Source organism: Notamacropus eugenii, chromosome 1 (genome assembly GCF_028372415.1).
Source record: "Notamacropus eugenii isolate mMacEug1 chromosome 1, mMacEug1.pri_v2, whole genome shotgun sequence".
Lineage (NCBI taxonomy): Eukaryota > Metazoa > Chordata > Mammalia > Diprotodontia > Macropodidae > Notamacropus > Notamacropus eugenii.
The window spans coordinates 318,997,213-319,012,224 of NC_092872.1; positions in this window are offsets into that span (position 1 = coordinate 318,997,213).

The window sequence follows — 15,012 nt, forward strand, 5'->3', positions numbered from 1 at the left end:
TCTCTTTCTCTCTCTGTCTGTCTCTATCTGTCTGTCTTTTCCCAAGGGAGAGAAACAGATTTTTAATGAAATCGAAGATGTCTAAGTGTTCCTGATGAAACAGCCAGGTGTAGACACTTTGAAGTTAAATTATAGGAAGCAAAAGAAAAAATCAGTTCAAAAGGATTATTTGAGAATGCAATACTTTCGACAAAGAAAAGATAGTAACTCCACAATTCCAAGTATGTGTGTGTTCATTTTTCATTGCCGAAGAAGACCATGCCATTAGAGAAATAATGACATGACTTGCACTTGACTTTGTTTTGAGTGAGGGAGGGCTATGCAGGTCACCAGCCTCACTTCTCCTCCAGAGCCATCTGAATCCAGTGACCAGATATTCATCAGGATGACTAGAGATGACCCAGGATGAGGCAATTGGGGTTAAGTGACTTGCCCAAGATCACACAGCTAGTGAGGGTCAAATGTCTGAGGTGAGATTTGAACTCAGATCCTCCTGACTCCTGCACTGGTGCTCTATCCACTGCACCACCTAGCTGCCCCTACAATTCCAAGTAAAGACTCACAGAAAGACTGTCCTGACCACAGGTACTACAAGAGTACCTCGAAGAAACTCAACAAAACATAGCTAGGGAGGAAAAAGGCAGAAGAAATAAATATCTTCTCAACATCTTGAAGTTTTCTGAAATCATGGAGGAAGTTATGAAGACAAGTGCATGTTTTGTGTGGTTTTGTTCCATTTTGATGAGTTTAAGAAAAGAAGGAAAGAGGGAGAGGACACTACATTGGGAAAGAAAGGAAGAAAGAGCAGGAACTCAGTATCTCATGAAATGGAGACTATATAAATATGGCAAGAGGGGTTCAAGTAACAAGTATCTGAACAATCAAGAGTTAGGACACTTGTACAAACACAAACACAAAATATAATGTAGAAATATATTAAAATGACAGTGAAATGGATGGGCAGGGAGAGGGAAGTTTAAGAGGGAGGGCTGATAGCTGAAGGAATAGTGATAAGCAAGACAAAAGTCAGCAGAAGGAGCATAAATAGGGTTTTAATGGGAAAGAAACAAAAGTAAAAATCTATGATAGAGAGTAGAGCATGGTGAAGAAATGAAAGAATAGAATCAGGCAAGGTAATTTGTGGATCACAAGTGTTAAGGAAACTCCTCTTTCACCAACTTTTTCTTTGTAAAGAGGGGTCAAAAAAATGAAAAGTATAAGAGGATAGGATGAATGGAAATAAACAATTAACAGTCAGAACTAATAACACAATTGTGAATGTACTCAAAGAAGAATGGATTAATAAGCAGAATCCAACAAAAATTACTTCCCAAAATACTTTAAACATATTCCAATAGAGTTAAAGTAAGAAGTTGGAGCTGAATCTACTATGTGTCAGAAGAGAAGGGATAACAATCATGATTATAGACAAGGATACAATAAAAAAAACATCATTAGTATTTTTAAGTTTTGAACATATACACCAAAAATGAACACTTCCTTACATCAAGTCAAGTCACATAAACAAGCATTTATTAGGCAGCTATTATGTGCTAGTCACTGTGTTAAATGCTGAGGATAAAAAAAAGGAGAAAAGAAATCCCTGGTATCAAGGAGGTCACATCCTAACGGAGGAGACAACATGAAAATAATTTTGTGCAAACAAGATATATGTATACACACACACACACACACACACACACACACACACACACACACACACACACACACACACACACACACACACACACACACAAAGGATAAGTTGGAGAGAATTAACAGAGAGAAGGTACCAATATTCAAGACAGCTGGGAAATGCTTCTTGCAGAATCTAGAAAGATTTTCAGTGAGACTTGGACAAAGCCAGGCAAGGTAGGAGGTAGAAATGAAAAGGGAGCGAGGCTGTAGTCAGTGAAAATGCATGAATTCTAGAGCTAGAGTGTCTTGCGTAAAGTAGAGCAAAGCCAGTATGGATAGATCACATATGACATGGTGGCAAGTAAAGTGTAAGAAGTCTGGAAAAATAGGAAGTTACAGAGAATATTAAAAAGTCAACCAGAGGATTTATATTTGACCCTGGAGATAATAAGGAGATACTAAAGACACACACACACACACACACACACACACACACACACACACGAATGACATGTTCAGACTCTAAGCTTATGAAAATCAATTTAAGTGGAGAATGGAATAAAGTGGTAGGAGAGGAAGGGAGGAAAAAATAATCCAAGAATGAGGTGATAAGGGTTTGCATTGGAGTGGTAGCAGTATCAGAGGAGAAAAGTGAGAGATGTTATGAAGGTAGAAATAATAGGTTGTGAACTTGAGTGACATGCCCTCTACAGAAATAGGGAAGTTAGGAAGAAAGGAGGATATATGACCTGAAGCCGAGTGAGGTGAGCAGAACCAGAACATTTTATATAGTTACAGACACATTGTGTGATGATTCATTTTGATAGACTTATCTGTCTTCTCAGCAATGCAATGTTCTAAGACAACTCCAAAAAGCTCATTATGGAAGTGCTACCCACATTCAGGGAAAGAAGTAGGGAGTCTGAATGCAGAATACAGATCCAAGTATACAATTTGCTCACTCTCTCTCTCTTGTTTTGTTTTGTTTCTTCTTTCTTGTGGTTCATTCATTGGTTCTAAGTCTTCTTTATAACAGGACTAATGAGAAAATATGTTTAATATGAATGCATATATAGAGCCTATATCAGATTGCATGCCATCTTGGGGAAGGGTAGTGGAGGGAGGTGGAGAAAACTTTAAACTCAAAAGCTTGTGGAACTTAATGTTGAAAACTAAAAATAAATTAATAAAAATAAATACAAAAGAAAGAAGGGAGGGAAGGCTTTGATAGGTTGAATTTAAGAATTGTCTATCAGACATCCAGTTCAAGATGGCCAAATGACAGTTGGAGATGTAAGAATGGAGATCAGGAGAGAGGTTAGAACATGATAAATAGATCTAAGTATCTGCATAGCTATGATAATTTAATCCAGGGAAACTGGGGAAATTGCAAAGTGAAATAGTAGAGAGGGTCCAGACAAAACCCTGGGACACAGTATGGTTAGTACTCACTAACTTCATATGACCTAGATGATGATGCAACAAACGAGACTAAGAAGAAACTGTTGGATATGTAGTAGAACCAGAAGAAAGTAGTCATGAAAATTTAGAGAAATGGAAAATTGAGAAATTGAGAAAATCAAGAAGTTGAAACAATTAAGAAAAAGTCCTTTACCATCTATAGTAAAAAAAAAATGTGAAAAAAATGTGAAAAAATGTTTCATCTAAATTTTGATTAGAGAAAATGCAAATTTAAACAACTCTGAGGCACTTATCAGATTGGTTAATGTGACAGAAAAGGAAAATGATAAATGATGTGAGAGATGGGAAAATTGGTAACTGATCTGACCATTCTGAAGAGCAATTTGGAGCTATTCCCACCCTTTCATCCAGTCATATCACTTCTAGATATCTATCCCAAAGATATATAAAAAAGTGCAGTGCAGGGCAGGGAAAAGACCTACTTGTACAGAAATAAGTATAGCAGCTCTTTTTGTGTTGGCAAAGAATTGCAAAGTGAGAGGATGCCCATAGAGTGGGGAATGGTTGAACAAGTTGTGATTGCTACAAAAAATGATGAGAAAGATAATTTCAGAAAAACCTGAAAAGACTTACACTAATTGAATCAAAATGAAGTGAGCAGAACCAGGAGAACATGGTACACAGTAACAGCAATTTTGTACGATGATCAACTGTGAATGTTGAGACAGTTTTTCTCAGAAATACAGTGATCCAAGACAATTCTGAAGGAACTAGGATGAAAAATGCTAGCCACTTCCAGACAAAGAATCTGAATGGAGATCAAAGAATACTATTTTTCATATTTTTAAATTTTACTTAAAATTAGTGATTATTTATTACAAAGGACAATATTTACTAAAAAAGGACAGTTTGATTCTTAATGTGTCAGTCAGTAGGAGGCATGACAAAGGAACTCACAACAGGTATGAGAGGGTTCTGTGTTCAAATATATAATACAAAGGAAATCAAAGTTTTGCACAGGAAAAAAACAAACAACTAAAAATCTATAAAGAGATCAGTAAGATGTTCAAAAACAAATGAAAAACAAATAAAAGAAATGACTAGAAATTATTTTGCCCAACTACGTTCCGACAAGACTGATAGTGTAGAAGAAATAGATGAATACTTACATTTCCTATTATTTTTGTGGTCTTTGTGAAATTAGAGTATTTTTCTAGAACTGGAGAATATAAGCCTGTATGTATATATATATGTATGTATATATATATGTTTGTATGTATATATATATACATATGTATACATAATATACACATATGTATATGTGAAAGTTTGGAAGCCTTCATATTACAAAAAATACTCATTATCATCCACTAGTATTAAACACAGTGCTAGAAATGTTTGTGTAATAATAAAACAAGAGCAAGAAATTGAGGGACTAGATGGATACAAATAAGAAATTAACCTAGAAATTTAAAATTAAATCTTTGGAAGACAGAATTCTTGGAGTAAGTGGCTTAGAAGAGAAAATGGTATATCTTATTGAAGAAAAAACATTTCTGAAATTGAAACAGACTAAACAGAAATCAATGGTTCCATGGGGCACCAAGAAATATAAGAATAAAATTACAAGATTGGAAAAAATAGAAGAGAATACAAGTTATCTTAAAAGGCAGCAGCCATCAAAAACACTTCATATTGGTTAAAAACAGTGAACTTGATTAATGGAACAGACTAGATAACGAAAAAGCAGAAACAAAGCATGCACTGATTAACAATTTGACAAATCCAAAACCATAAATTGTGTAGGAAAGAAATCACTTTTTTATAAGAAATCCTGGAAAAACCAGAACTCAGTCTGGTAGAAAGAAACCAGGCTAAGACCAATGCCTTAGGCCATTTTGCACAACAAATTCAAAATTGATACCTGAACTGAATATTAAAGGATATACAAAAAAAAAAAAAAAAGAAATAGATATCGTATCATGTATTCTGAATAAAACAATGGACAGAGGCAATTACAAATGGTAAAATGGATAACCTTGAATACATGAAGTTGAAAAGCACAAATAAAATGAATGCATATAGGATATTATGGAAAGTAGTCAATGGGGGAAAATCATTGTATGAAATGTCCTTGATAAAGATTTGTACTTAAAATATACAGACAACTAACAGAAACATATGTAGACAATTAAGAGGTATACATATATGTATGTATTTATGTATGTATAAAACAAAATTGTCAAAATAGTCAAAAGATAGGAAAAATGACTTCTCAAGAGAAGACTTGCAATTATTAATAATAATTTGGAAAGAAGTTTCCAATCATTAGTAGAGAAATGCCAATCAAAACAACTCTGAAGTCTTAACCTCACATCTAGAAAATTGGCAAAAATGACAAAAGATGGAATAGTCAGTAGTGAGGGCAAGAAACAACTTATGCATTGTTGGTAGAGGTATGAATCAGCACAATGGTTGTGGAAAACCATTTGGAATTATGCAAATAAAGTGATTAAACTGTCCACACTTTTTTTTTAACCTAGAGAACAATAGATTGGTAATGTAAATACACAGAACTGAAGAACAATCTGGAAGAAGTAAAATAAGAAACAATAAAATGGAGAAATTATTTCTCTCTTAATAAGCAATTGTTGATATTAAAATTTCCCCTTTTCTATTTATTTTATTATATTGTATTTATTATTTTATTTTATTATTCATTTCTATTTAATATTCATCCAGTATCTGAAGGACATTGCTGATGTATGAGACTGTCCACTCCTTGGGGTACATGCTTTTTTATCTCAAGGGGGCACCCAACTAGGAGGATTTACAAACAGAATCCAGTCTAAGTGAGATCTTGCCCTTAGGAAATAAACACCTGTCTGTCCTTGGAACCTTCCATCAGAATTTGAGGTGGCCTAGCTTCTGAAAGGGAAAATCAATCAGCCAGGTCTGGGTAGAGATGGATTCCTTTGCCCAGATTGCTGGAAGTGACTGAGTATCAGGATTAGGTCATGGAGGAACTCAAGACTTTTTGCTCACCTTTTCATTAATATGTGTACCCCCTTGCTAATTCTTAACCAATCAGAGTTTATTTCCACCTGTTGGGAACATCCACTCTTCTAAGGGCATATGAGTGTTGAGAGGCCTCCATGATTTGTCTTTGGTTTACAAGAGAAAGCCAATGACCATCCTTTTATTCATTATTCACTAGCCATAATTAATAAAATGATTAATTATCTAGAAACTATCTCTCAAACTTTTCATACATCACAAATTAAAAGAAAATATACTCACTATCCAAGTTGTGGTGGGAAAAAGATGAAATGACTGAGATTAGGTTTGATCTTCTGAGCATATCAATTTATTAAACAATGCTTACCATTTGCCTAGGTCTGGACTATGAATACAGGGGTAGACAGATTTTTATATATTGAAAACAATCAAATAGGGTCAATTAAGTAAAAAGAAACAACACGATATAGGCAACCTGATTTCTAATTGGTGAAAAGATTAGGGACTTTTCAAGTTGGAAAGGGGTGAATGCACAGGTGGAATTCCTTGAATTTAGAAAAAGAGGTGTCACACTCTTCCCAAGTGTTTCTGAACAATCAAAGAAACATAAACTGTGAGAAACTCCTTGCATCAGTCAGTCTTTGGATCTGACTGGCTTTTAGTCAGCATGACCTAGAGCCTTGGTTAAGGGTCTCTAAACAGCAGATAGGATAGAGGTAGTCCAGTTTTCTAGTCACTCACAGCTAGGTTCAAACAATGCAATAAGGTTTTCTCCCTATTCCCACACCTGAATCATGTTTTCTCAGAAGACAAGAGTTGGACTAGACCCATAATTGAATAGAAAGGGAACTGATCTACCTCCAGAACTGAGTCACAAAATGGAATCAGTGTGGTTCAGTCAGTTCCCATAATTAACCACTTGCTGTCCTAATCCTCAATTCCCTCAAAGTAAAACATATTTGAAAACTGAATACATAGGGACAAACTAAGGATCAATACTCTCCTAGAAGAATACGACAAGACAAAGAACCTGAACACTGTTAGTGCAAGCAATAATACAAGAGAACTGTCCAGAACTTCTGCACACAGGAAATGCAATACCAATTAAAAGAATTCATAGATCATCCCTCAGTGTGAGGGGATGGGGAGAGGGGGAGTTGGGAGAAAAAGAGTGGAAACAAATCTGCAAACTCAAAGACACATAGTGGTTAAATTTAACAATTTGATTCAGAAAAAAGTTCTGCAAGTGACCATGAGAAAGACCTTCAAATAAAAGGAAAGGAAATTAGAATAACACAAGATTATTTTGAATTCACCAGAAAAAGCAGGAGGGAATGGAATAATGAGTTCTGAAGAGAAATGGAAGTCAAGATGCTGCCCAGAGTGATAAACATTGCAAACCTGAGCTTAACCATAAATGAAAAAAATGAACAGCCAATAATAAAGAGGCATCTGAAACATTCTTAAAGGGAAAACTAGACCTGAAGAGATTGTTTGCTTCTCTAACACCCCAGATAACAGAAATACAAAAAGAGTGAATAAATGCTCAGCAAAGGACAACAATAATAGAGTGTCAACAGAGAGATCAGAAAAAAAAAAGACTTCTTTCTAAACGTACACAGCAAGATTGTGCTAAAGACAGAAATCCAGTGGAGGTAATAGTGAAGAGGCAGGCCTGGGCTATTAAGGACAGAATCTAGTAACAACCATGCCAATGGATGAATCACTGTTTTGTTGTTGTTATTTGATGGGACTAAGTTACAAAAAGAGACGGTGCATTAAAGGAGGGAATTGATAGAGAGGAGTTTTTCAGATGCTGTGGTCAAATTGAGGGCACAAAATGTGGGGAAGATGATTTCCACAGTCTTCAGGAAAGAAAAGCCTGTAAGGGAGTAGGTGAGAAGCAGAGGAAAAGGACTGAAAAGGGATGAGGAAAAATGGAGACCTTGCTTTTGTTGTGGGAAGGGGTTCCATGGATGAATGTTTCTATGAGTGAAGAGAGATATTTTGTGAAGGAAGTTGGAGGACCTTGCAATGAGTGTGGTCTGGGAAATCTGGTGCTTGAAAATCTCACTCATCCTACCTGGAGAGGTAAGAGAGTTGTAACTCCTGGAAACAAATGACACTCAGGGGAGTTGGAAGGCATGAAACCAGGGATGATATTTTGAGGCAAATGAAAGAAGTTAACAAGGGGGAGGGAATAAAACAGTGGTGGGCTGTATAATAGTGCAGCTAGGTGGTATAGTGAATAGAGTGCCAGATTCGCAGTCAGGAAGACTCATCCTGACCTCAGATACTCACTAGCTGTGTAACTTAACCCTGTTTACCTCAGTTTTCTCATTTGTAAAGTGAACTGGAGAAGGAAAAGGCAAACCACTCCAGTATTTTTGCCAAGAAAACTCCAAATGGGGTCACAAAGAGTCAGACATGAATGAAAAATGACTGAACAACAACTGGGCTGTATAATCAATATTGTGAGGAGGGGGCAATCTTACCATTGGACAGTGAACTCTCTGACACTTGTAGTAAATGGCATTGTTCTGGGAGTAAGGCACAATGGAAAAGGGGAGTTCCTGGGAAAAGCTCTGCAAAGCAGTGACAGAAACTGTTGGATTGGATAACCAGAATGGATGCATTGGAAATTTTGATTGCATGAAGGATACAAAGAGAAAGATTAGCTAATTACAAGGGTCATGAATCAGAGATTGAGAGTAGACAGAAAGAAAGGATGGATAATGAAGAGCATGAGAGAAATTCTCTCCAGAAAGGAGCCCCCCCAAAATGAAATATTAACACTATTGAATAGCACTGAAAGAAAGAAAAGAAAGGAAAGAGGGTGGGTGGAAAAATTAAATAACTAGGTAAAGGCAGAAAAGAAAAATATATAAAAAGCAAAACCACAAAAAGAGAAGGGTAACACAGAAAGGAGAATCAAGAATGGGCAGAAGAGGGCCGGATGAAATAGTCACCTTAAAAAAAAAGATTTAAGATAAAGGAACTGAAGGAACATGGTACTATATCTACAGAAGAATAGGGAGAAATACAACTTGAAAAAAAACCCAAAACCTGAAGGAAAATATAACTTGAAAAGCTAATGGATTAATCAATACAACAAGAACAAAAAAAATAATAAGAAAACAAAACACTATGATCTATTGCTTACAAGAAATGCATTTAAAAAACAAAGATTTACACAAAATAAAAACTGAGAAGATGGAAAAATTTACTATGCATCAAGTGAATCCAAAAAAAGTAAGACTTGCCATCATACTAACAGAAAAAGCAAGATTTTATTACAAATGAATGCTTTTATTCAAAAAATGAAAAGGGACAAAAAAAACCTGAATTATGATGCAAGAAGCCACAGAAAACAAACCAGTATCAGTAAGAAATTTATACACTCCAAATGCTTTATGATCCAAATTCACAAAGGAAACATTAACAAGAAGATATTGACAGTAACACAACAATGACAAGAGACTTCAGTAACCTACTCTCAGTTTTAAGTCTAACAAGGATAAATAAAAGGGAAAATGTGGAACAGAATAAATTTCTGAAGGAACTAGTTAGACGACTTATGGCATGTCCAATATGTGACTGCAAAAGAGAACTCGTATTTCTCAGAATCAGATAGAACTTTGACAAAAATGGGCCATGTACTGTGGCAGAAAGACACTGCAAAAAATATAAAAAACAGAAATACTTAAAACAGCCTTTGCAAATCATAAAGCAATAAAAATAATGACTGGTTCAAGGACCAAAAGCAACAGACTCAAATGGAAACAATTAAAATCATAAACAAGGTGTGTATCAAAGAATAAAAGAAACAATAATTGTATAAAAGAAAATGATAATGATGAAACATATCAAAATTTTTGGAAAGCAGTTGAAGTAATCTTCAGGAAACACACATACCCTCTTTCACAATACATTAACAAAATAGGGGGAAAAAGGGATTCATGAACTGAATATACATTTTTTAATGTATATTTAAAATTTGAAAGCCAACAACTAAAACAAACCTAAAATAAACACAAGAGAGGAGATATTAAAAATGAGAAATACATTGGAAACAAAATATCCATGAAATGACATACTAAAAGCTAGATCTTTGAAAAGACTAATAAAATTGATAAATGCTTAGTTACTTTAATTTTTTTAAAAGACAGGAGAAAAACCAAGTCAATAAAATATCAATAAGTGTTATTCATGAGAACCAACCCCAAAATCTGACATACTTTTTTAGAAAAAAATTTATTAGGTTATTTGGTAGAGGAGAATTAGCTAGAAAAGAGGTGTGGCTCCCTCTCTAGAAGTTTTACATTATATGGAATTCAGACCTTCATGTTTGCTGTTGTTATTCAGTCATTCAGTCATATTTGACTCTTAATGACCCCATGAACTGTTATGACTGGGATTTAAATAGGAAAAAAATCACAATTTAAAATTATTAATGAAAATTTACTTGTGAAATCCTGTGCCATTAAAAACACACACACATATGTATATGTATGTATATTTAAGGATGTGCATGTATGCATAGAAATATATATTTATATACAAACATTCAAATATACATACACAGAAACATATATCCCAGTTCTTAGAGAAAAGTCTAATCTTTTTGCTTTCCTAAAGTTTACTACTCCATCAAGTTTAAAAATTTTCATATCTTTATATTATCCTTTTCTTTTGAGCATACATATTATTCTGAAAGAATGAGAAACTTTAATGACCTAATTTTGTACATGAATATATAACTATCAGCAAGAGGTTAGAAAACCTAAGAACTCGTTTACCTAGTAACTTAAGATATAGAACAGACCACAAATTAAGATTAAAAATAGTGAGATCTCTCATATTTATATCCTATTACAATAACTCAGAGATGTTTTAGTATTGATCTATTAACTAATAGATCTAGTATTACCATGATAAACACTTCTATAGTTTATCTGCCCTGATTATTGGTTCAAGGAGAGGCAACAGTATCAAGACTACAGATCTGTATCAAGGTTACAGATTGAACTGATATAAGCATAACAGGGGGAAAACTTCCTTAGCTCTGTTTGATTCTAGTTAACAGCAAATCATACAGCAAAGTTCCACATTATTCACAGGGTATCATAGCCAGGCTCAGACTTAAGCAGGTGGGAAAAATCTTGTTCAGAAAAGAAATACCATGATGGGGAACCTGAGTCAAGAGGATCCTACCTTCATCCATGCAAGGTGATTCCATTTCGCAGGCACAGGCACACCTACTATACCTGCAGTTCTCAGACCACAGTCCCTTTGGGAAGCATATATCATTCCCCATGAGTGGTAGATTGTTGTTTTCATGACAATTCAGACAAATATACCTGAAATCAAAACTGATTTCAAGTTTACTGTCCTTGGTATTATCCCAAGTAGCAAAATTTTACTAATTACAGCTCAGGGCTAGGTTATTATTATTTTTCTCACACTGTGATAATGGTTAACAATAATCACATATGAGGACATCGTATTCATCCTTCTTTTATAAATTAAGAATAACCACATTTTGCAGTTTCACATACACAATGATTACTCAAAAGCAGACAAACATCTGTATTTTTTATTAACTTTTAGGGCCAAAATGAAATATTTGAAATCTATTACTAAGTTGGATCAAAGATATTATGTCAACACATACTATTCTATGTACATTCATAATTTTTATAAACAATGATGAAACTATAAAATAAAACTCTCTCTTTACTACAAGCAAACTTGTGTTCCCCCACTTTGAGAGTGATTCTATTTTCTTTTAAATTTTTCTTTCTTTTGTTAGTTTTAACTTTCAACATTCACTTCCATAAGATTTGGAATTCTAAATTTTCTCCCCTTCCTTCACCTCCCCCCTCCCCAAGATGGCATGAAATCTGATATAGGCTATGCATATACATTCATATTAAACATTTTTACATTAGTCATATTGTAAAAGAAGAAATAGAAACAATGGGAGAAACTACAAGAAAGAAGAAACAACAAAAAAGAAAATAGCATGCATTCAGATTCCATTTCTTTTTCTGGATGTGGAAAGCATTTTCCATCATTAGTCTTTTGGAATTATCTTAGATTTGTGCATTGCAGAGAAGAGCTAAGTCTACCAAGTTAGTGTTGCTGTTAACAATGTTGCTGTTGTTTACAATGTTCTCCTGGTTCTGCTCACTTCACTCTGCATCAGTTTATGTACATCTTTACAGATTTTTCTACAGTTCACCTGTTTAACATTTCTAATTTGGTATTTAATTGGAGATTTTTAATTTGTTCTTTTCCTAGCTTTTTTAGTTGCATATTCAATTCATTGATCTCCTCTTTCTCTATTTTATTCATGTAAGTATTGAGAAAGAGAAAATTTCCCTTAGAACCTCTCTGGCAGCAACCCCTAATTTTTGGTATGTTGTCTCATTTTTGTCATGCTCTTATATGAAGTTGCTGAGTATTTCTATGATTTGTTGTTTGACCTACTCATTGTTTCAGATTAGATTACTGAATTTCCAATTAATTTTTAGCCTATCTTTCCAAGGCCCTTTATTACTTGTGATTTTTATTGCATCATGGTCTGAAAAGGATGCATTTAATATTTCTTCCTTTCTGCATTGGATTGTGAAATTTTTATGATCTAGTATATGATCAATTTTTGTGAAGGTGCCATATACTGCTGAGTATATTACTTGCTATTCCTATTCAATTCTCTCCAGAGGTCTACCATATATAAGTTTTCTAAGATTCTGTTTAACTCTTTAATTTCTTTCTTATTTATTTTGTGCTTATATTTATCTAGTTATATTTATCTAGAGAGGAGGTTGAGGCCCCTCATTAGTACTGTTTTTCTATTTCTTCCTGTAACTCAGTTAATTTCTCTAAGAAATTAATAATGCTATACCACTTGGTAAATATATGTTTAATACTGATATTACTTCATTGTCTATGGTACCTTTTAACAGGATGTAGTTTCCTTCCTTATCCATTTTAATTAGATCTATTTTTGCTTTTGCTTTGTCTGAGATCAAGATTGCTGTCCCTGTTTTTTTTTTTTTTAACTTCTGCTAAAGCATAACATATCCTGCTCTAGTCTTTTAACTTTACTCTGTATGTAACTCTCTGCTTCAAAGGTGTTTCTTGTAAACAACATGTTGTGGGATTGTGGTTTTTAATCCATTCTCCTATCCATTTCCATTTTATAGAAGAGTTCATACCATTCACATTCATAGCTATGATTACTGTGTCTTTCTTTGCACTCTATTTTCCCCACTTATGTTTTTCTTTCCACTTTATCTTTTCCTCCTCACCTGTGTTCTGCTTCTGACCACCACCTCCCTCAATCTGCCCTCCCTTCTATCAGCCCCCCTTCCCTTTTCTTTTACCTTCCCCCTACTGCTTCTTCCCTCCCTTCTATTGAACCCCTCCATTTTCTTCCCCCTTTCCCTACCTACTTCCAATAGGATAAGATAGATTTCTTTACCCAAGTGTTTATGATATTCCTTCTTTGAAGCAATCTGATGAGAGTAAGGTTCAAACTATACTTGCCTCCCTCTCTTTTTTCCCTCTAATATAACAGGTCTTTGCACTATTTCATGTGACTTAATTTACCCTTTTCTGTCTCCTTTCCTCTTCTCCCAGTATATCCCCCCCTTTAATATTTTTATCATCACATGAGTTAACTATTGTCCAGACCTTTGTCTATATAAACCCCTTCTAAATTTCATAATAAAGTACAGTTCTCAAGAGCTACAAGTATCATCTTCCCATGTAGGGATGTAAACAGTTTAATTATCTTTTTATGCTTCTCTTGAGTCTTGTATTTGAAGATTAAGTTTTCAGTTCAGCTCTGGATTTTTCGTCAAGAAAATTTAGAAGTCCCCTATTTCACTGAACGTGCATCTTCTCCCCTGAAAGCTTATGCTCAGTTTTGCTGGGTAGTTGATCCTGAATTGTAATCTAAGCTCTTTTGCCTTATGGGCTTTAGGTGCTGTCATATGGAGGCTGTAGTTACATGGCAGCTCACTTGGTGCTGAGCTGGGGTTCTAGAGGTGGTGTCCTGGGTTTTTTCTGCATTTCCCCAGGGCTACACTGAAGCTCACGGGATGGGGTTGGGGTGGGATCTGACTGTTGGAAGGCACCTGTCTGCCTGGAGCTGCATTGAGTATGGAGAGGTGTGGCTGCTGGAGAATGTGTAGAGGGCCCAGGGGGGTGCGAGTCCCATGATCAAAGCTATAGCTGAGGCAAAGCCTGTTCCCATGGGACTTGTGCTTACTCAAACCCTGGCAGAAGCTCTCCATGACCCTGGAACCTGATGTTCCTGTGGATACTGATGTTCTGTACAGTAAAGTTACAAGTGGGCCTGGGAACCCAGGAACTAGCTTCAGGAACAAGATAAGCTTCCTTACTTACTTCTGGTATAAGGATGTGGGATAGTCATGAGATGGTGAAGTAATTGGTGAAGTAATGGGATGAGCTCAGCCTGCATGTGAGTATGGTTACAGCCTTTATAAACCCTGGCTTTCAGCTGAATAAATGGAGTTGCTTTTCATCTTGTCTCCAGCCTCATTCATTGCTCACAGTTCACTCAACCAAGACTGACAGGCTCTGCTGATCAGAGACCTGTTGGCCTGGGGGACCCCGGGGGGTGGGAGGGGTTGGGCCCTGCCCCCCAGCAGAATGCTTGCCCGCTGGCACACATAGTGGTTCTCTGTTCTGGAGTCTGCCAGTTCCCCTGGCTGCACCAAGGCACACAAAAGCTTCTGGTGTCGTCATTGCCTGCTCCACCACCCTAGGGCTCAGGATCTCCCACTGGTTTGCTGAGGTGGGACTTGTTGCTGACTTGCTGGGATGTCTCCAGTCCTGGACTGTGCTCTTCTTCCACTCTACTTCCACCTTGCTCTCCTCCCAGAGCAAAAGGGGTCTTTC